Below are 24,690 nucleotides of genomic sequence, written 5' to 3' on the forward strand. Positions count from 1 at the left end.
GAAGCAAGACAACGCAGAGCAACACAAGTCCGATCCCCGGGTCCGTGCTTAGAAACCTCTGGGTATTAAGCACATTATAAATAACCAATTACAATTACTGTTGTTGCCATTTTGTGGAGCCTTGTTGCGCTCCTTGGTTGGCCATTGTACTGAACCTTGCTGAGCCCCACAGCAGGCCTCTGTTTTGAATTCCTCTATGATCTGAGCAAAGCCAATGTCGAATCTAGGTGAATATGCACACCACATACACTGGTGAACTCATGTGAATCTTACAATATATACAGAGCATAGCCACGGTCAAATCTCGGTGAATGTTTTCAATGTAGCCACTGTTTGAACTCATGTGAATCCTACAATATAGCCACTGTTAAATCTAGGTGAACTTTCACAATACAAGCCATTGTTGAACTCATATGAACGTTCCAATACAGCAACTGTTAAATCTAGGTGAATCCTCACAACACAGCCACTTTTCAGCCCCGTAAGGAGAGACAGGCACACAGGATCAACAACCATAGGTCACTACAGGGAGGCTTTTGCCATGGTGGGACCCGATACAAGCTGAACCCACTAAAGTAGAAAACCATACAGAACCGCACAAGGAAAGAAAGGGACACTGCAGGTCACCAAAAGGAAGGAAGGACCTCACCATTGTGAAAGAGATGCAACCACCACTACAAAACCACAGATCACCACAGCAAGGCCACCACCTCTGTGAACAAGATATGACAAAAAAGACAGGTCCCTAAAGAAGAGACAACCACAACTACAACATTGATACAACTACAAAACCACAGATCACCACAGGAAGGCCACTGCCTCTGTGACCTGGATATGACATAAACCAGAGGAACTCACAAGGAGAGACAGCCACAAAGGACCCCACAAAGGAAGAGCTTACCTCAGGACACCACTGGCCACCACATTGAGGCACTCACCAGTGTTAAACTCAATACAAGAGCCCACTAAGGAAGTCACCCAAACAGGAAACCATAATGTAATAATTAAACCACAGGTCATCATAGGGAAGCTTTCGCCACTGTGAGCCCGACACAGCTACAACTACTAATCGACAGGTCCCCTCAAGGGAAAATTGAACCAAAGGATACCATAGGGAGGCATTTGCAACTGTGAACCCCATACAAACACAATTACAAACCTGTGAGGACACACAAGTTTGGTACCAGGAAAGACAGATGCACAAGGAACAACCAATAGAGAACAAACAAAGTGGAACAATCTTTGAGCACAATACCTATGAACAGATGCATACCAAGCAATAATTCACCTACATGTTCAACAGAAACAGTTCCATTTGCCAGAACATCACTCTACTTAATACCTTACCTGTCAACCTACCACCCACTCGAACAACCTCCTTTCCTCCCAAATCTCAAGCACATTAGCAGGATTGTAGAATGCCCAGGGGAAGAGGTATAATGTGCAGACTCAAGCCGGAAGGAAACAAAAGATTGGCATGACAAACAGTACCACCAACATCAATAGGGAGACCACTACGAATAATAGATCAACCCAATGTTAAACCTGGCTGTGATATTCAAGGAGGAAACAGCATCAACAGACCTGAACTCGCAATCCAATGGAAAAAATGACCAATACAACCTCCAAAATAAACAGCCAAAGACTAAACAGACCACAAGAAACAAAAAGATACACTGCAACCTAGTCAATGCCAGATAAATGTCCAAGCACACTACGGAAATGTATGATCTGCTAAGTAACAGAGAGATAGATATCCTACAGATCTGTTGGCTTTCAGGCCAATCCTATTTTAGCATTCTGTGTGGGTTAGTGAAGAGGGCACACTAACTAGATGACACGCAAGGAATATTTTAACTATGGGGAACTACCACAAGATGTGTTGGCTGCTTTTTAGCAAAAGGTTACTTGGGACATTTTGGTTTGGTGTGTTACTTTGAAAACCCTGAAAGCATTGTTGGTATCTCTATCCAGCATCTTAAAGAGACATTCTGGACTGTTCCGGACAATTTCAGGGAAGAAGAGACCTGTGAGGATATATCTTTCGCCTGCGTCTTGCTAGTGGAGTAGGCTAGCTGAGTACCTTATCAGGATCTCAAACCAATATCACTTGACTCTTTTGACTAGGGCCTGGTGGTATTGGTTTTAACATGTAAATGGTTGGGCGCTACTAATCCAGGTGATGGGCACTGTGATGGGCACTGTTTTTTTGTCAAGAAGGAAACATTGCAGCACTTTGTGATTTTTGTCCGTTTTATAATGGTGCTCTGGGACATTTTCTGCTGAATGTGCTTAGGAAAAGTGGGCTATGGCAATGGAGACTTGCATTTTTGCTACTGTTGTCTCTTCCTGACTCTGGGGTTGCTTTTGCTTTTGCAGAATTTTTACAATCTGCATGGTATCAAAGATCCAAACTTTTTTGGAATAGTTAAGCAGTAATTGCTTTTTTAATCTCAACATTTTTTTAAAATTTCACTTTGGGAATGTTTTAACCATTGATGTGAAGAGATCCTGTTTGACATTTTGTTTTTGCCTATGCACTATTATGTGTCTTTAATTGATAGTGTGCCGTTTTATTGATTTCTGTAATTCGAAATAAACCAATTTGACTTGTGTTTGCATACTTTATAAAGTTAAGCATCTATGATGTAATTGGCACTGGGAACCAGTCCACCACCATGTCTTCGTTGCTATCCCTTAATCCACATATGTCATATTTTTACCATTAGGTTTTTGTGCAACCAAAATAGGAGCAAACTATTCTGCTCTCTCTCTGTTTAATTATATTATGCGCCATCAACCATTTGAGTTTGTCATCCAACTCAACCCTTATAGCAAAGGGGATGTTCCTTCCCCTGTGCGCTAACAATTTGGTACCTTCCTTCAATTTAAACTTATGGATGTATCCCTCCAGGAAACTCATTTTCTGCGTAAATACTTCTGAAAATTCATCCTCCAATGTATATATGCTTCTCCTAATGGCTAGTACCTGTTCTTCTCCATTTGGATCCAGCATTAGATTCCTTGGTCTTTCCAGCAAAGGATATTTGTCTCTTTCTTTGCCACATGCAGCTCTAATGGTGCCACACATCCTTTGAATTCTACCACCAATTGTGTGACATCCAGTAGCATTATCATAGTTACTTCAAATCCCTTATGATCCTTTACACCCAGTTTCCCAAGACAGCACATTAGACCATGACACTTTAATGATTCCAACGGCTTCTGGGATAGGATAGTATATGGAGAGTATGTTTACTCTCAATCCCAAATAGTTTATTATTTTCTTCCTCCTGCATGTAGCTGCACAATGGCCCCCAATAGCTCACGCTTAGCATTTGTTTCCAATAGCCAGTAAGAACCTGGAGCTGGTAAAGTGCCTACATAAAACATTTTGCTTTGTCCATATCTATTGGTGGTCCTTGAATTTTCTCTCTCTCTCTGTGGAGGTGAGTCTTTTGGCAGCAAGGATCCCTGCCATGGCCCAAAGACTACAGAGGTGGCCTGTGAAGAGCGGTGTATCACAAGCAACAGAGAGAGGTTGAAAGGAGCACCCTGGGACACAATTATTGTACAGTCCCCGCAGGATGCCCCGTAGGGCAGAGGGTAGCTGGCTGGTTACGAGACACTTGATAAAGAAGACCCTTAGTGGATCCACAGATGGAAATCTGACATAGACATGGTGAAAATGGGGAAGGGGTTATTTTGTATAATGGGGGATTCTGATGAGAGAAGCAGATGAGATAAGAGATATCTTCTGACACAGGTTGGGAAAGATCACGTGGGGCACCTTCTTACGGGGTAATAATAAAGAAAAGGATAACTTAATTTAAGCGAAAACAATTCATAAAACACAAAATGATTAATTCCTATGCACATTTATAATAGGAGATAAAAGTAAAACAGAGAGGATAAAAAAATGAAATACATATCATAAGATTCAGGATATGGCTCATAAAAAACTAGTGTCCAATTACTCCTGAGAAGATAAAAAAAAATAGAAGAGGGAGGAGAAGAGAGAGGAGACATAATGAGGCAAAAAGGGAGAGAAGAAGCACAGAGGAGATCAAAGATACATAAGATAGGCCACCACACCACATCTCCCTTCTCAACCCTACGTCAATGGACCAACTCAAATAGCCCACTAACAGGGAAGGAGCGACTAAACTCGATGAGCCACAAAGCCGGAATAACATTTTTAGAACACTATCTTGCATCTTGCCAAAACCTGTCGATTGAAATTGTAAGAGCTTGAACCTGCCCTGAGATCAGTCTGTCCCAGAATAGCTCCGGTAAAAAAGACTCAGCGCCAAATCCAAACCTGGCAAATAGCAAAGATCTTATATGCTGCGTCCCTTCACAGTTCATTAACAAATGTTTGAGGGATTGGTTGCAGGATTCTTACAAACATCACAAAGGGGAGTTGCAGTGTCACCCAATCCCCTTTTAGAAAGTACCTCCCCGGTGCGGACCACATTCAAACAAGCTCTGAGGAAATCTTTCCTGATCTTCTAATCAGGTAATTTCACCAGATATTTTGCTAAATGCCCTTGCTTTTTATCTACTTTCAAAAACAGGTTTGTACAGGCCATGGAACGCAGATTGTCTATTGTACCTATCCAGTCTATTTCATCCCACAACTTTTTTACCTTCAATGGGTTATCAATTAGAGTTTACATGTCCATGTCCGCTTTAGATAGCCAATGAATAACCCAAGCTTTCAGATTTATTAGCATTTTGGAACAGGAGTTTTCCATATGGCGTCTGATGTCTGCATACAATATCCCCTCTTCAGCCGTAACAATAAGCCGAAGGAGGGAGATCATTTTCCAACCTGCCTGGGCCTTGAGTGAGCGTAAGCCCAATTCAAACCTAAGACATGGCATAGCCAGGCTCAGAGGGAGGCCAAGAACATTCTTCCAAATGATGCCCTCCCATTTTTGCCAGTTGCCATTCCACATGAGAGGTTTTGCCTCCAAACCATATAGAACGACAGGAACCACCTTTACTTGATAATATTTGATTAAAGGGATGAGTGAGAATCTACAATATTTCATTAAGACTTTTTCATCTGTGGGATGAGCTGCATGATTTTATTGTGGACATCCTGCTCCACCTTACATGTTGCCGGCGAAGCATACACTTTGTAGCCCAGATAGATCAGATCTTCAACTCTTATAATAAGCTGCCTCCCATCTCCCATCCAGGATATATGATCCTTTTATTCCAATGTCTAAAGACCAAGATTCTCGATTTTTTAGGGTTTAATGCGAGACCATTTTCCTCAGCATAGCAAGTCAGACTATTCAGGAGATGCTGCAGCCCTACTGCCGTCTTGTCCAGCAGGACGACATCATCGGCGTAGGCCAGTGGATCTTTGATCAGTTAATCTTAGGACTGGCCAACGCTGATGACCTCAAGAAATCCCCCACATCTGCCAAATACAAATTAAAGAAAAGGGGAGCACCCAGGCAGCCCTAATGATCCCCTCTCTCAACCCTAATGGGCTCCTCATCCAAACGGACTCTAACTGTAGTGTCTCACTGGATTTCAACCAACATTGCTAGGATCCCCTCTGGAATACCCCACGATCTTAATTTTGACCCTATGCGATTTCTATCGACCTGATCAAATGCTTTCGAGAAGTCAACCCAGGCCCCATAAAGCTGTTGCTCTCCATTAGTTGCTTTCTTTTCACTTGAGATGTTCAATGCCACTCCATTTAACGCTGTGGAGAAGCCCCACCTAAATCCTGTCTGGCACCTGGAAAGGATTCCAGCTCCCTTCACCCAGGTCTCCCCCAGAAGGATTTTTGCATAAACAACTTACTCTCGATGTCCAGAAGGTTGATCGGTCGATAATTCATTGGTATCGACCGGTCACCCCCCTCAAAGAAAGGAATAATTATTGCATATTTCCATGAAAGGGGGAACCTTTGCTCTGCTAGAATCCTTCTAAATTTCCACAGCAATAATTGTGCCCAAAGAGGAGTGTTGTTTTTGAAAACCTGGTATGTTAGCCTGTTTGGACCGGCTGCTTTCGATGATGAGCAGCTCGTAATTAGCCCACAGTCTGTTCGTCAAAAGAGAGACTCCATACTACTTCACTATTGGGTGCGAAGACAGTTCTGAGAGAATTTTCAAAAACCTCTGACAAATTCTCAATCCACCCTCCGTCCGAAACCAGGTTACATTGCAAGCTTCTAGGTTCTCCCTCCAGCCGGTGTATAATTGACCAGAAGTCTCTAGAGTCTGCATGTCTCCATTGGCAATCTACTTCAGCATTTGTTCCCCATCCCGCTGGAGACGCAGCATCCTTCTTCCCAGTGACCAATGCTTATAGGCCTGCCGCAGACCCTTCATTTCTCTTTTATAGTCTCCCCACTTAAATCCCACTTTTTTACTTGTCTCAACCTCTGATTTAGCTGCTTCTTCCTCAACATAGTTTCTTCATCAAATAAGTGTTTATGAAACTGTCTGAGCCTCCCTCCCCCTTCACTCAGACGGTACGTAGACCAAATCAATTTGATGAAGCCATCAAGGTGACAGTTTTCCCATTGAGTTCTTTCTGAGGTCTCAGTGTGGCGATCATTGAGAGCTACCACTCCCCACTTGTATTTAAGGAGGCAGACTCTACCCTTCCTATTAATGATGAACTGCCTCTGTCTATCTTGGGCCCTAAACGCAAAATCCAGAAAGGACGACTCTTAACCGGAGTGATCACTCCCCCCTCCTGCACAATCTTCAGTGAGACATTGCGTGTAAAGAGATCGACTGACATAAAAAATATAGTCCAGGGTAGAGATAGCGAGACCCTGATGCCTAGTTGGGTTTCCCGGGGTAACCCCCGGTAATGACCCATTTGTCATTTTCAAACCCCATCCCGCCAGGAACTCCACCCATGTTCTTCCCTTCTCTGATATTCTACGTGGGACCTGTTTGGTAATCTCTTTTGACAGGGGAATACATTGGGTTTTTAAATCCCCAGCCAAGATTATTTCCACTTCCCTATGATTCAACTTGATCCTTTCCAATCACAGTGCCAATGCAGCCAAAAAGTCCTGCTGGTTGGAACACGCAGGGTTCCAATATATGTTGAGAAAGATCAACTCAAGGAATGACTTTTGATGTTTTATGGATGCCTTACAAACTTGAATGCTTATTTTGTTATTTCGAAGCATTACAGTGTCTCCAATCTCCATTGTGGAACAGATGTTCTTTCATTTTCCTTGAGGTGAATGTATTCCAGCAGATCACATTTAGCCCCAACTGGTTAAAGAGGCTTCGGACCCACTCCCAATTTGAGAAGCACCTAGGTCAGTATTTCTGGCAGCAAAGAGATAATACTATCTTGGGGGATCCCTTCCCTATTCATTAGTCCTCTTGGGGGTGAATTCGGGGAGAGCCCAGCTCCCTCCCATACCCCTGCCCTCGAAGACCACTTTGGAACTGGACAGATTGTCTTTTGACTTTCCGCTGGGTATGAGCGGGTGATCAAGAGGCCTTGCCCCTCTAGTTCTCTTGCTACCACCATTATTGCATCTTGGCCTTCTCGAGACCTAAAACCTACTTCCACATGGTAGGCATTCTGGTGATCCGGAAATGGAACAAATTCAGTATCTGCAGAACCAAAAAGATATAAACGTTTTTTTTTAAAGAATGAGAGGTTTACCGCCCTACAGAGAGATATTATATTGTTTTTGTTCGAGTTTAGGGTAAGCCATAATTTTGACATGGCATATGTTGTCTTGTCTTCAGCTTTTTCCTGCAAAGCCTCCCATGTTGATTCCCTCCAAGGTGGAACGTCCAGGTGGGCCCTATCCTCTATTTTTTATAGTTTCCCTGCTCCATTACAGTTCACACCCAACAAACAGTACCTCCCTTGGCCCAGTGTCACTTCTTCATTTGGGAGGGATATTTCTTTTTTTTCTGAAATATCAGAGCAATTTTCATGTTCACCCCCCCCTGATGTTGACACAGCCCCAATTGTGTCTACCTGTTTTAGCTCTGATTGACATTTGCTTGTTGGGTGTCCTGACCCACGTTTGAGCTATCATGCTGCAACATTTGGTGCTGTGGGCTTAGAAAATCCAAGATGGCCAAAAAGCCCACATGTACGCCAGAATAGGAAAACTGTGCAGTACTGGCATGGAAAACATCATGATGGCCAGAACTTCCCAGAAAATGCACAGGGAAATGCATGAAGAATAGGCTGCCACCCATTTTTGCCTATGTTGTGAGCACAGGAGGGCACTGCCTAAAACCACCATTGGGCTACCCACACAGTAGCCTGAAACCATTGGGAATGGCAATGCTGATTGCCAAAAGCAACCCAGAACTGTGGGGAATTCATTTTCTTAAATCCCAAAAATGGTTGCATTACCAGTACTCACCACTATCAGAAAGCCGGCGTTTTAAAAGCACCAGACTTTTGTGTAAAACTGAACAAATGAAACAAAATCAGACCAAGGAAAGACTTGCTTAGATGTGGATACAATGTAAAACTATATTCTGAAATGACTTGAAGGGAGTAATTATTTAATGTGTATGTAAAAATCGTAAGTGATTTAAACTGGGAACAAAAAAATGACATGTAGCTAAAAACTGGCTTAAAGAGATTCCAATTCTGCCTGACATCTACCCCCACAGGAGTTAAAACCTGCTCAGCCACTCTTCCCCTTGCCAAAAGGAATTGTCACCTCTCTGATTAGATTAGGGGTGGAGCAGCTACAGGGAGTTGAACAAAGGCCTGTCCTGGACTCAGGCAAATGTTATATTGGGGGCATCGTAAAAGTGGCTTCCTCTTGGCAGAAACGGGGAGGGGCAGCCCCCTCTGAGGACAGGCTGAGCTTAAAGAAAGTGGATAGACTGGTTTCTCCACCATGTGACCTGGGAAGACACACCCCTGTTGGCCCGAATATGATTTTAAGAAAGATGTATAACTCATGGTGCGGACTTTATCTAAATGATACCATAATTCTTGTGATTTTTCTGCCCACATTTTAAGAGGTTTTAGGACCCGGTGGTATGATCTGGGGGGTTACGAGCGGAAAAGAGGTTGTCACTCCAAATGTCTGCATGTTAAAAATCTGACACTTCATCAATTAATGTCCATTCTCCTTGCGCACATGTGTGTAATTTTGGGTAAGTGTCCGATATTGCAAAACCAGTTAAAAAGCGCAAAATGTTGCCATTTCTGAATGCAAGCCCCCAGGAAGATCAGAGGCGGACAAGCATGGACCATAAGGAATATATAATGTGCACATGTAATTTCAACAAATTGAATATCTGGGAAGGATGTATTTGAATCAAATATAGATTTGTGGTCAAACTGACCAGGGGAGGATCCTCTGACTCATAAAACCTACAGCATCACTCTGACTCACATTTCCTTCACCCAATCATGGGAGAGGGGAGAATTGGGCCAATGACAAGTAGAGAGGTGCAGGCTTAGCTAGGCCCAGGCACACACCCACTTCCAAAACACATAAAAAGAGACTGCTGGGACAGGTAGAGAGATTCAAATCCAGTTGCCGCGGAGCGTTTTGCCGGACCACACAACATCCAGAAGATACCAGTTCCAGACTGACTCCAGCTACATACTCCAGAACCTAGAACTTATACTTTAGAACCTAAATCAGAGGCCTAAAACCACAAGCTGAGTTCTCTGCAGCATGCCTCAAATCATTGCAAGCTACTCACAGCCGGGCGAGCTGCTTGAATCCCTTGCCAAGAACTTTTGCCAGGACCAGTGCAGAGATCCAGGAGCCGTGCAGAGACCGCTGTATCCGGACAGACCAGACCAGTGCCAGACCAGACCAGACCGTGCAGAACCGCAGACCCAGAGACCAGATCACTGTGAAGTGCCGCTAGCCTGATTGATCAGATCCGTGACGAGGTCCAGTCCTTCCAAAATATATTGTGAGTACTTAGGTCAGATTGTGACAGAAATAAGCTCTTAGTTTAAAATAATCTAATCCAAACTATTTTAATCTAACCAGAACTGCCTCCTAGAAGTTGTCACTTGTCATTTTGTAAAGCTGCACCACTGTCACTTGTCAATTCTGCAGCTGCATACTGTCACTTGTCATTTTGAGTTTACTTTAAATCCGAACAACTACCTTTATTTAATCGTCCGTATCTCTGGAACCGAACTTGGTTTAACTTTCCTCTGAAAGCTTAGAATCTAAGCTTTCCAACAAGCCTAGAACCGACTTCCTACTCCTTATACTTTTTCTGCAATCACGATTCACGCACTCGCAAATTTTACCGCGATTTGCGATTTGGTTAAAAATCCAGCCACGTGTAACCATCAGCAGTCATTTCTTTCCTTGCTAAAAATTAGTTTGCCTCTTAATCATCATCTCTGAATCATTGCTAAAGTGAGCCTGAACTTATCCCAAGTAGCTACCACTCCCCCTGAGCCCCCTAAAGGGAATTAAAACCATTTTCAGCATATTTCTCACTTCATTGCCATCACTTTTCAAAAGCATTTTGGGCCTGTGTTTCAAACTTCTATCTGTGGTCTAAGCTTGCTGGGGTGAACTGAATTATATTTGATTGCATTCCTAAGAACTGTGTTTGTTACTTCCATCTCCTTCCATTTCTTACATTGCATAGGGGAGGGGGTGAATTGCCAGAGAAAAAGTGATTATTTTATCTTTTGCTAAAATCATATCAAGTATTTCTGTACTGCATTTTATTCCTCATTGCTTTTCCCTTGAAATCATAAAAGTAGTTTTGCTACTTTATCCATCCTATACTAACTCCTCATTGATTGTAAAGAAGTGTGCTAGTGCCAGATTACCCATTGTTGATCAACATCATATCTCTAAGTGTACTATCAGATATTAATTTATTATAAAGTGTGATATATATATATTGTTTAAATTCTCAAATAAACCTTTTAAACTTGCAAAACATAACTACTTCTTGGCTCAGTGGGGTCAGGGGGATTCTAAGAGAGGGGTGTTATATAGGGGTAGTCATCCAGAACTCATGAACTGGACATAAAGATATATCAATAAGGGTTTCCATTCAGTATCCCAGACTAGGCATTGACTTAGCTGTAGTGTTGAATTGAATCTTCTTACATGCTCCTCAGAAAGATTGGGGCTATTGGGGCATCCTGGCTATTAGTCACCCGGCCATTTTTGTGAACCTTCAATTTATAATGGCCCTTCAAAGCTGTTCTGGAGCCAGACTCCTCGTTTCCTTTCATAGGCTCACTTCTAGTGTTATCTTCTAGGAATCTCCAGTCTGTTTGGAGCCCTATACTTGCATTTATAATGTGTGTTCCTTCTTGTTGCAAGTCATCCAATTGATGACTCTTGCCTCTCCCAATTTGTTTTCCTGTTTTTGTCTTCCCCTCCTTTCCCGTTCCTCCTCTCTCTTCCTTCCTTGTGGAAATCGTAGAATTGAGAAAATCATCACTCTCCGTGATGGTTATAGAGGAGGATCTGGAGATAGATTTCAAAAAGGTATTTGTGTCTGTTTTTTTTTTAATGCATTTCTGATTCTTCGTTTTCTTCTGCTCCTCTCGAGGTGGCAAAGAGTCTTTATTCCTCTTCCTCCTGCGTACCTCTCTCTTCCTCAGTCTTCTTCTGCCCTTCGAGCAGTAGTGGCCAGGTTCTTCATTATTAGGCCTAGGGGGTACCTGTTCTTTTAGTACAAGATCTTCTGCGGTCTGGGGCTGAGATGTGTCTTCCTCCTGGAGCCCTTCTACCACATTGGCTAGCATTCCAAACTCTTTGAGGACTGAGTCTGAGAGGGGAGTATCGTCAAAATCTATGATTGCCCCTTCCACCCTAACGCCCTTGCCCACCTCCATTCCCCTGTTGGACCCCATTGAAAGTTGCATTAGAGTCTCTTGCAAAAGCATGTTATGTTCACCTTCATCTTGCCTTTTTGTGGCAAGGGATAATTGGACCGCTGACAGGTCCGGACCTTGTTTAGTTACTTCCAGACTAAGATACTTTATGGCCAGCACCAAGGAGGAGTTTACAGCATTGCTGCACCCTACTACAGAGCAATTGAGATTAGCTATTTCCTTTGTCAATTCCAAAAGGACCCCCGCCTATGCCTGGACATCATTCCTTAGTAGTTCAAAAACCTGAGCTAGGGGGGGTTATCTGATGTGGAGAAAGCTCCCTTTGAACTTCAGAGCAACTCTCTTCTAGCAATGGGCCTACAAGGACATTGTTACTAGATCCTGCCCCCATGTCAGAGACTTCTAGACCTTCTCCCTCCAAGAAGATCCCATTCGCAAGGAAGAGATCCCAGAGATGCCCACCCACACTCTCTTCATCCCAATGCTGTTGCTTATAGTCTTTATTTACAGTAAGTATTTCCTCCTCATTAACACTCTTACTTCTCCTTTTCCCAAAGTGATCAACTATTTTCCTCTGTATCTTTTTTCTTGTAACCGTGCATTCAAGCCCTCTCTTCCATGAATGTACAATCACCTGCTGCTCTGGAACTCTACCAGGCCCTGCTACTGTTGTTTGGGGCAGCGATATCCCATGGACTTGAGCCTGGATAAGATTATTGTATTGGTTTGAATTTGAAACTGGAGTAGTATCAACCACATGGGGAGCTGACACAGAATTTAGGTTACCAACTGCTGATGACCTTGTAGGTGAACCCTCCCACTCTGGTGATCTCAGGTCATCCTGAAGTGCTGTACTATGTAACTTCATTTTCGTGTCTGTTGATGTACGGGGGTAGATGCAGGCAGGAGCACTCACCAGGGAGGTAGATTTCATTTCATTTTCCACCTTTGCTCCTAGACTATAAATGACCCCACTTGCTTATCCACCCTCTCCAAATGACAGAACAAAGGCCAAGTAATTCTAAAGAAGGGGCCTAGTAGGTACTGCGCATGATAACAGGCACCGTCACTCTCCTTCTCACACGCAGTTAGTATTTGAGCCCCCCAGATATTGACCAGATATTTGACCACACTATCTGTGTTGTTTGATGGCCAAACAGGGAGGGTTGGACTCCACTAGTTTATCTGCAAAATGAGAAATAAGAGTCTCACAAAACCAATCCTACGTAGTCACAAACAGGGACCCAGTGTTTTGTGAGCAGAGTCAAAGGGGTCAAACCCCGACAGTCTCCCGCTCAATAAAGTCACACCTGATTTCCGCCTGCTGTCAGCCCGCACCGCGCAACAAACCCGAGCACACCACTCAGTTCAGTGCTTAGCCCGCTCTGTTGCTCAAATCAGCCGCAAATCAGCAGCCTCACCAACATTATGACAGCTGCTCCAAAATTATTTCCTCCTGCTTGGCTATGGCTACAGCTCTGCTCTGCTCTGCTCGGCAGTGGCAAGTGGCTCACCTTTCCTCCAGCCACTATTGATTGAAGCAGCGTATACATTGCTAGCCTCCAGCTGCCCTAGTCATACCAGCTCCTCGGTTCCTCGATTCCAACACTCCAGCAGCCCGCCAAATCCAAATCCAATAAGAGGAAAGGACCCACACCAGTGTGTCAAGCTGCACTATTCTCTCTCTCTCGCTCTCGCTCTAGCCACTTCCGACACTCCAGTAGAGTACCAGTAACTTCACTATGAGTTGGGAAGACAGCCATAGTATGTTTATTTGTGTAGTGATTGCTGGGCCAGCCTCATGTTGTAGGGCAGCTTAATTTTTGTGGAAAGTGGACTTTTTGTGCATATTTGGTATAGATTGTGGAGGGCGTGAAGTTGTGGTGTGGATGGAGGAGTGTGATCTGGCATGGGAGCAGCGAGGTGGAACTGGTGGTTTTCCCCTCCTTTGTAGACAATGATAAGGAACTGATGCCAAATGTGTTGATGTTATGCAAGGTGGCCACTTGGATTCTCTCTGCACTAGCAGCTACAAAAGCAGTGCACACTCATGTGCAGCCACTCAATGTAATCTCTTGGATCCAACCAGCTCTGGTATTCTCACATTCATAGCTGTTTGTGAGTGGTTGAATATTGTACCACCCACATTTTTCAGCCACTCAAAGCTCTTCCACAGGTGGCATCATCTAGTTTGTGGGGAGGCAACAGGAAGCCTCTCCCTGTTGCCTCCACATGTCCCCTGCCTCCCTCCCACCCCATAGACATCCCGCTCCCTTTCCCCACCCCCCTCCCTCCTTCCCCACGTACATGCTGGACTGGAGCTTTGTGCTTCGGTCCGGGTGCTCCTCCCGCCTGCTGCTGAAAAAAGAGGCTAAGTTCCTTTTCCTATGGCAATGCCCATCTTGTTTTTTATGGGAGATCGGGCCCACCCAATACACATGGAGCCCATCTCCCATTAAAAACAAAATTAAACTATTTGCACTCTGGGCACACCCTGGGGTGCGATTAGCTATCACCCCCTTGTCGAGGGACATACATGGCGGGAAATGCTTTGCTCGAGCCTGCCAAGGCATAGGCTGCCAGGCTAATAGGCCGTTACTAGACTTGTACGCCCCCAGGATGCGGGGGTGACGGCTATATGAATGCTTGGTGTGTGAATATTCTGAATGTGTCAGTTGGGAGCCTGAAGTGAATTGGGTGAGTATTTCCAATTGTTGGTCTCTCATTGTGTAACATATATGGGGTACTTTAACCTTAAAATAACTGTAAATATGTAAAGGCAAGCTACCTGGGCGTTTCCTATGTAGAGACTTAAATCTCTTCTGTGTCTGGAGTAAATCAATCCCCCTTTCGAATTACAATATTGTTGCTGAGTGGTAAGGGACCCCCCAGGAACTAAAAGAAAACAGTAAGCAGAGCCATGGTGGGTGGAGCAGCAAAGGTGAGACCACCAATCACCCCCAAAGGTTTCACCCATCCTCCAAAGGTGATTTGGGAAAAGGGCAAGGGTATGGAAGTTCCAGCGTGAGGCAGCCAAATCAAAGCCCCACCTTTCATGGAACACATCAGCAACTTTGGATCATATTTTATTTTTCATGTAACTAGGTGAAGGGATACCATGGGTTCTTTCTCCGGTATAGGCCTTAGGAACAGGCAACAGAGAAAAGAAAAGTGTAACCTTATACATTGATATCGGGCACATGTGGGTTAGCATGGGCTTTGTTTAAACTGTTGCTAGGTTACCACTGGATCCATGTTATTTGTCAAGTTATTGGAGCACTTTTAGATTATGTACCGTTCCAGGAGGTACCATATTAGTGAGAGCAGTATCTGATGGCACAAATGCATGTTGGAAAACATGCAGCGTGTATCAGCATGCCTGAATGCATGCACAGCATTTGAGGATCTTAACATGGTGCGCGTTTGTTGATATTTTTAACCGCATCTGGTGGCATAAGGTGTCTGGAAACACAGGTGTTTGTGTGTATGGTTGATCGTGTGCATGCTTGCTTCAAGTTCTTAGAGCATGCAGCCTTTTGTGTGTTTTGCAAGCACTTATTTCGGATACCTATTCTTTGGGTCCGTCTATAATTTGGGTAGCTGCATTAATTTCAAGGTCTACTGTAGTTACCCACCAGTGGAAGTGGTTTCACTGGTTTGGTTTTATTTATTGGATAGTGGAAGGCTGTTTCTGATGACCCGCCTGATGGGTGTGATGCCGCTTGGAGGCAGCAAGTATTGTTTGTGCATTGGGCTGTCTACATTGGCATGCATGGCAATACATACACAGGCAGATGCATCCTAATCGTTGTTGTAGTGGTGACCTATGGTTCCCTGCTGCCGTAACCCTGAATGCTTGGATTGTACTTCTGTAGTGTTAGGTTTGTTTTGGTTGTGATCTGGCAGCCACACAGTTGCATGTGTTTGTTTTTTGTTGTTTGGTCACTGGATATTGGGTTTGTGTTGTCCATAAGGCAGGTAGATGTTGTGACTTAATGAATATGTCTTGTCCTGCTGGTCATGTATTAATACTGACAGAATGATGGTGCAAGTCTATGAATAACAGCACAGAAGAATGTCACTGAGTGTTAGGCATGAGGATGCATTGAATGTGTCACTTGGGAGTCTGAGCTGGAGGACATGAGGATGACTGCTACTGGTCACACTTTGTATCACAGTGCCATTTCAGTGACACATGCGCAAATAATGCAACACGCAATGCGGTGCACGTTCTTTTAGCTTCTATCCACATCCACCGTGAATTACTGCATACAGCTGCAGGGAAATGTTTGAATATCTGATGGGAGGATTTATGAACCTAAATTGATGACACACGCATCCTAGCGGTGGAAAGGACTCAAGTACAACAAAACTCTGCCAAAGCGCCGTCCATCAAGAAGTGACAATATGTTCCTTTTACGCACAATGCGTGTTTTCCAGTACAAACAAGCCATCCCTTTTACCACCTTCTATCCACTTTGTCCTGATGAGGCTGGTCCATCAAGCATCTTGAGGACCCCTGTTAAGCCGAAACTCGAGTAGACGAAGACCCTAGATTCATATTTTATTTCAAGAAGTTGAAAATGTGTAAACATTGTACAATTGGTACATAACAATAGTAAAATATTGCAGAATTTTGGTTACCGGTATGAATAATGTAATGGCTTCATTCATGCAATTGGTTTTGTAATAGACAATTCTATATGATTTGAAAATGTATTTGGTTGTTGATGATTGCTTATGTTATGTCTGCTTGTGGTATGTAAGAGTGGTATGAAAGTATGTGTGTTGAGGAATGCTTGGTTGGCAGTGTCATCATTGTATTTCGATTAGGAATACAAATGTTCTTTCATTGTTAAGCATATTTTTTATGTTCAATTTGAATTGTGTTTTTGTTTTTTGGACAAAATAAAGTATTGCGTTCTTTGTATCCATTGAAAGATTGCTTTTGTTCAAACGTGTATTGTTATACATGGTCAGAGGGTATTTTACTTCTTTTTTTGGGTATTATTAACCTAGTTTAGGTTTTCTAGTGCCCTAGCCTCTTTTGAAGCTTTTGCTTGCACCCCCCTCTTTTTGTCCTACATTGACATGCATGGCACTACATCAACAGGCAGATGCATCCGAGCCGTTGTTGTAGTGGTGACCTATGGTTCCCTGCTGCCATAACCCTGAACGCTTGCATTGTATTTCTGTAGTGTTAGGTTTGCTTTGGTTGTGATCTGGCAGCCCCACAGTTGCATGTGTTTGTTTTTTGTGCCTAAGTTTTATGCTGTTAGGTCACTGGATGTTGGGTTTGTGTTGCCCATAAGGCAGGTAGATGTTATGACTTAATGAATATTGTCTTGTCCTGCTGGTCTTCTATTAATACTGATAAAATCATGGTGCAAGTCCATGAATAACAGCACAGGAGAATGTCGTTGAGTGTTAGGCATGCTGATGCTTCGAATGTGTCACCTGTGTCTGAGCTGGAGTACATGAGGAGGACTGCTACTGGTCACACTGTGTGTCATTGTAATGAGTAATTGGAGACTGAAAGTAACCGTATATATGTAATTTAAAGTTACCTGGACTTTGCCATGGGCAGGTCTTTTTCTGGAGTCCATCAATTCTCTTCTGCATTACAACAAGTATTCATTAAAACCACATGTTTTGTTTGTGTATGTCATACAAAGTGGTGACTTGTATTCTCTATTCCCTAGTCATGAAAATATGTCACACTGTCACAACCATTTATTGAAATGTGCTGCCTACAACCCACTCTAGGAACATTTAGTCTGTAGATGTCGCTGACATTCATTAAATGTCACATCTTGTTATGTCATGCATGGTGTTTACTGGTATTTTTCCTTGTTTAAAAAATTATCCCCTATCTTGTTGTCACAAAAACATGGTTCAGGTATTACACACAAAAGTAGTGTAATCTCTTCCCTCCAACCAACTCTTTGATCTGTAAAAAAAGCACACTATCCTAATTCCACCTCTCCCTAACTACCCTAATGTAACTCAAAATACAACCTTTCAATGTGCCAACACGACTGAGGCCGCCAGAAGCCTCCTGCTTCTGCCTACAAGACTGATCAGGAAGGCCAAAGGGGTGCTTCATACAACCTGCCAGGCTGAGCTCACCCACGCCATCTTCCTGGCCACCGGAATGCAGGTTGATGTTCAGGAAAGTGAGGCCTGGCCAAATCTATCGAAATGATGTGGTTTGGTGTTTACACGAATAAGTTCACCCAGGACTTCAGCTCACTGCCAAGACCTCGACTGTTCCTCCCGAGGTCAGCAAAGATGAAAAGCATTGGCCCATCTTTTCTTTGCCTTATGGATCTTTACATTTTGGAATGAGGGAAGGAGTGCCTTGCTTCTGACTTATATGCAATAATATTTGTTTTGGGATGCACTTTACGCTTTCTAAGAAATGACTGGCATCAGCGCCATGATGCCCTCAGGTCCAAGCAGCGCTTTAGAAGTTTGTTAATAATAATAATAATAATAATAATAATAATACTATGTTGATAAAGTTCAGATGTTTCTTGGAACTCATATGCAATGGGTGGAAAATGAAGCCAGCCATTGGAAACTTACCAGGCCCTCCTTGTTACTGCTGATGGACGAACGGGGTGGGGCTACAACAAGATGAAGCAGAGGGGCCGTGATATGTAATTTGCAAGAGAACTGGTGTGCAAAGAAAAGCAAAAGAAAGAGCGACAACTGGACGTAAGGGATGGACAGAGAGTATACCTTCCAAGTGTCACCCCTAGTGAACATCACTCAGAATTAAAAGCAATTGTTTTGGTGAAGCACACCTCAAAAGGAAGATTTTTCCCATGCATTTAAATTGGACTTTCTTTCTAATTTCACACATAGTTTCCCACTGGCAGAAGTGAAAGGCTGACAACCCTGGGTTAGAAAACGAATGCGCTTTGATTGCAAGGAAAGCGCTTACCAAAGGGCAGTTTACAAGAACAAGAAAGCGTGGAAGGGATTTGATGAAATGAAGGTAAATACTGAGCAAAGCACCCAGCTTTTGAAGGGGTTCAAGACTATCCAACTGCAACTTTCTTTGAGGTATTGTGATAATTGATTCATGGATGTAAATATTACTCATCGCATTAGAAAAGCTGGCGTGGCAAACCAATATCTGGCACAAGGCGTGATGTTCGCTTATGCCAAAATGGGTTGCACAACATTTACAAACGAATTATGCACATATCCAGAGGCCCTTTTTCATGCACTTTGTGAATTTTTTAAATTAAGTGCTATTCTGCACATTTCAAAGTGCAGCTCACATTCATGGACAGATGGCCTTTACAATACGCAGAAAACAATAGCACTGCCCTGTGCCTGTTGGAACAGTCCCATGGGATGCACAATGGATGAGGGCTCATTTCTGACGCGTGTATACATTCATTTGAAGTGTTATAGCATGGGTGTGGACCAATGCTGCCCCGTTCACATTTGTATACCATAAACTTGAATAGAATTTCTTTTCATTCTTTTTTTCTTGTTGTTTAGTCATTTCACACTGCAAACATCTTTAATGCTCCGTTCACTGAGAAATGTGCTGCTAACAACCGAATGGGTGCTGGCAGCCTGTCATACACGTGTGGGAGGGGCGTACTCGTGACACTAATGTATGCAAATAGGCAGTTCATAATTTGCGATGGCAGACTGCCCCCTGGACATGTGCAGGTCACCTTTGTGAATAAGACGATATTCCATGAAAGCACATTTATTTTTAAATATGAACAGTGCACCGAAAGAGGCATAAAGAAAATACGATGAAATACACATTGCTAATCTATAGCATAAAAATATATCAATTTTAAACAGTAACAGACACACATTCAATTATGAATTAGTTTAAAAGATGATTTCAATTATCTCTATTTGATGCATTGCTCCATCCCTATTCCCATGAAAACAATCTTCAAAAACATTAAGGTGTAACATTACTCCCGGGGTGTGGGTCAGCATCACAAATTCTGTGACATTGACTTGCCCCAATATGTGTTTGTCCGATATTTATTTTATACAGGACAAAATAAAACACGCATTGATTACATCAATAGGTTTTGGTTGTCATGAGCAAAGTGAAGCCCCAAATGCTGCAACAACTCCATCATATGCCTTGTGCAGTCAGTATTTGCTCATATATAATCCCACATGTTCTGCCGCTGCCATCATATGCCACGTGCAATGTCATATGCCCTATAATGTCATCATATATCTGCGATGCCACCATGCGAAAGGGATGACAGCACGCAAGTTGCTTCATGTCCCAAGTTCATGTACAAATGCTCAATGCCATCACATTCTGGCACACTACCATATGTGAAGGAGAGCTGTGCAGGTACGGCCCCCAGATGGCAAGTGCAGCATACATTCCCAAAAAATGCAATCATATGCCCGGTATATCACCATATGCATCCTATGCCAACACTTGTGCAGCTGCTGTCATCTGCATCCTGAAATGCCCAAATAATGCCATCAGATGCCTGGTACAGTCCTTATAAATGTTACGTCATATCTGGGCCCAAAACTATCATCATCCTTATCATCAGCATCATTCACCTTCTACTCATGCTACTGTTCCACTTCTCTCTATTCTTCATTCATATTCTCTATTACTAATTCAAACACCTCCTCCTCATATATCTGGGTCCTCTCTTGATCTCATCTTTTCTTCTAGTCTTACATCTACTCTGTCACTTTTCTTTTTCTTTTTCTCTTCCGTCTTCTCTCTCTGTGCCCGTATCTCCAACTATTTTCCACTGTCTTAGATCCTTTTGATCGTGTTTCCTTTTCCTCTGCTGTTACCTCAACCCTTCCTTCTATCATCAACTTTTCTTCTCTTCCTGTTGATTTTGCCTCTTCTATCCTGTTTGATACTTCATCTGATTCTTTCGATCTTCTTTATCCTTTTGTGACGTTTTCTCCATCACATAGGCCCCCCCCCCAACCTTGGATGGGGCCTTCTCTTTGGGCTGCTCGCTGCTTCCTTCGTCAGGATTAATGGTGCTGCCGTAAGGCGCAGCAACCAATTAATTTTTCTTTAGCTGCACTCCATTCTATCTATGGCGCCCTTCTTCTTTCTGCTAAGCAGCAGGTTTTTCAGTCTCTTTTTGCTTCACTTGCTTCACATCCTTGTCATCTTTTTCAAAATCTGAAATGTATTGTTTCTCCTTTGTCTATGGATCCTTCATCTTCTTCCTCCCTTACTGCATCTGATTTTGCTAATTACTTTAACGCAAAAATGTCTTTACTCCATTCTTCTATCTCTACTTCGGTTGTAACTCCTTTATATTCTTGACTAAATCTGATTCTTCTCTTCCTTTCTTATCAACATTCCAACCTCTTGTTGATGCTGATATTTCTTTAGCCCTAGCTAGGGCTCATCGAACCTCTTCCCCTGATGATTCCCTTCCTTCTCCTTAATACTTTTGGTTTATTCTTTACTTCTACATTATCTTACTGCACTCTTCAATATGTTTCTTTCTACTGCTATTGTTCCATCTCGTTTCGAGCATGACTCTATAATTCCTATCCTGAAAAACACAATTCTTGAATCGTATTTTTATTTGTTGAAAACGTTCTTTATTAACTGCTTCACAAGGTAACAAGGGCAACCATATCGGTAGCATTATGCAAGATGATACATATTAACATTGACCACATTTTCCAGTTTTGTTACAGTATGTTGTATCTTGAGGAACATAACAGTAAATCGAGAGTACATGCGCAACCAAGTCGGCAACCAGGCCTCAGGGGAAACAAGGGGGGTCTTGAGGACCCGTTTCTTTCAGATCATCAGTGGTGACTGTATGTAGGTAAGCTCGGAAGGGTGGCCATACGTGCAGAGGCTCGCTACTAGCTTGTTGCATGGAGATCCATCGTTCTTCAGTATCTGATGCCCAGGTGACAACGCAAAGTCACAGTTCGATGGTGGGGCTAGTGGGTCTGAGCCATAATAACAGTATACAGTGCACAGCAAGGATCATACAGAGGCTAGCAAGTTTACGACTGGTTCCCTGGAGTGGTGAGAGCTTGTGGATCAAGCAGTTCATAGGATTTGGGTCAATAGGGCAATCAGGCATTTTGGATACAGCAGTACAGACTCCTGTCCAATACCCCACAATTCTGGGACAAGCCCAGAGCAGTTGGAGGTAGCCTGCATCATCCACAAGACATCCGAGGCAGCAGGAAGTGTGCAGTCTGACTGGGGAGTAGTGAAATCTATGGACAACCTTGAACTGAATCAGTCGAAACCTGGCCTTTGGGGAAACCTCCCGAGTCCACATGCACATAGCCTCCCACTTTGCGTAAGTTATGTCAATACCCAGTTCAGAACCCCATGCATCACAGAGCTTAGATAGCAGCTTATTGATCTGGTCTTGTAGCTGCTTGTACAGTCTAGATGCTATCCCCGTTGGTACTGCACTATCTGCAATTAATGCTAAAAGCAGTTCATCTGGAGGCAGCGAGGGAAACTCCCTCCACGTCTTACTGGCTGCGTGGCGAAACCCAGCATATTGCTACCACTGGGAGAAGTGCTTGCTTGGGTGTTTAGGAAGATCAGGCCATGCTGCGAAGGAGCAAGTTTTGAACATGTTTCCCATTGTGGAGTAGCTGTCGGCTACCCACATGTCCACAGCGGCTTTGCTTATTGTAGGGAATCCCAGGCAGAGGTTCCATAGTGGCAGGTCCCCATGAAAAGGATGAGGGATATCAATCAGCCTCTCTATTATATCCCATGCCAGTGCTGTGATGGCTGCTGAGCTGGGCACCCTGGGATCTCTCCACAATGGCGGTAGAACCAAGGAGTGGAGGTAACAGGGTCCTGACGCATTTCGTTCGATCCTTACGCGTGAGAGCAGAGGGCATTCAGTGAACCAATATGCAGCGTTGTGAGGTTGGGATGCCAACCAGTATTTCTCGAAATCTGGGGCTGCCAGACCTCCCTGATTGTATGGCTTCACAAGTGTGGCCCATTTTAATCTTACCATGCCAGAATGCCATAGGAAGCCATCTATCACTGACTTCAGCTCATCAAACAGTGTGTTACCGGGCCATAATGGCACTTTGAGAAAACGGTACAGTAATTGTGGCAGCACTATCATTTTAAGGAGTGATACCTTGCCAGCGAGGTTTATGGGCTTGAGCTGTAGCAAGTAGTCCATAGTTCTGATACTACAGTGAGCCCTGCTGTCTTGTGATTATGGTTTTGAGATACTTAATCTCAGTAGGGGCAAAAGTGAACCCCATAAGGTCATTTGGGGCTGAGGTGGTGTCAGTCAAAGGAAAAAGTTCTGACATGGCATAGTTGATCCGGAGTCCAGATAAATGCCGAAATGAAGAATCTCTGATGTAAAGCAATGCATCATCTGCACACAACAAAATAATCTCAGGAGAGCCATAGAGCGTATCCCGCTTTGTGCTTGTTTTTGTCGCATCAAGTCAACCAAGGGTGCTATAACTATTGCAAATATAAGTGGGGAAAGCGGGCAGCCCTGTCTAGTCCCTCTTCAGATGCTAAATGTCTGAGAGAGCCAGCCATTGGTGCAGACTCTGGGCACAGGCATTGTATAATGTAGCCATATCCACAAAATTATGCCATGGCCAAAGTTGCTTTATTCCAGCACAGCCCAGAGAAACCGCCAGGACACCAAATCAAAGGCGTTTTGAACATCCAGTATAGCCGCAACTGCACTAACATCCGAAACAATTTCGAGCTAGTATGTTAAAGAGGCGCCTCAAGTTAAGGGCCGTAGAACGGCCTGGAACAAATCCAGATTGGCCATTGTGTATTAAGTGTGTCATATAGGGAGCGAACCAGATTGTGAGGACCTTTGCAAATTTTTTAACATCACTGCTGATGAGTGAAAGGGGCTGATATTAGCCGCAGTGCGAGCCGGGTTTACCAGGTTTAAGGAGCATGGTAATCACTGCCTCCCTGAGTGTGGGGGTATCTCCCCCTTTGTGCAGGCTTCTTCCCATAAAGCAGATAAGTGAGGGGCCAGGAGGGACTTATAGAATTTATAGCATTTATAAAAGTCACAGAAAGGCCATCCGGGCCCGGGGCCTTACCAGATGGCAAAGCTTCAATAGCACGTAATATCTCCCAGACCCTGATCGGGTTGTCGAGGGCATCTCTGGTGTCTTTAGAGCGCTCTGATAGTGGAAGCCCATTGTTTCTATATCAGAGTCTGGTGCTTCATCTGTGTTTGTGTAAAGCGCCATGCACAAAGTATGAAATACTTTGTTTACACCTAAGTCAGTGTGGACTAAGGGCCTCATTCTGAGGTGGGCGGTAAGGGATACCGGGCACCGGTAAGGAGACCGGTGCCGGTAATCCCTTACCGCCCAATTCTGTGGTCCCTTAGCAGGAATCGCAAGGGATGTGTGGTCGGACCACACGTCCCTTACGGGTCCCGTTAGGGGACCAGGGCGCTAATTACGGGCCTGTCATTAGCAGGCCCGTAATTGGCATCTTCCCATTCCCATTGAGCCCCATGGGGGCTCAATGGGAATGGGGAATGGCATTTGGAATGGGGACTTCTGGGTCCGCCTAGGGCGGAATGTCCCGGTAAGTCCCCACTCCACCAGATCAGACCCGGACACGATTCTGGAGGCAGCCATGGTGCTAATAGCGCCATGGCTACCTCCAAAGTCGCAATTAGGCCCTAAAACCCCTTCGGAGTCCTCAATTAGTGGTATGTGGCGTCCACCTCCACTTGCAGCCCCTGGTTCAACAAGTAACCTCTGCTCCCTATCATCATGCTCTCTAAAGCTGTCCAGCATCTCCTTGATGTCACCTTAAGTAGTGGAGGCCGGGTCAGTAGCATATTGGGCCTCATT

The sequence above is a fragment of the Ambystoma mexicanum genome, chromosome 1q (assembly GCF_040938575.1).
Source record: "Ambystoma mexicanum isolate Mex_15411 chromosome 1q, UKY_AmexF1_1, whole genome shotgun sequence".
NCBI classification, from domain to species: Eukaryota; Metazoa; Chordata; class Amphibia; order Caudata; family Ambystomatidae; genus Ambystoma; species Ambystoma mexicanum.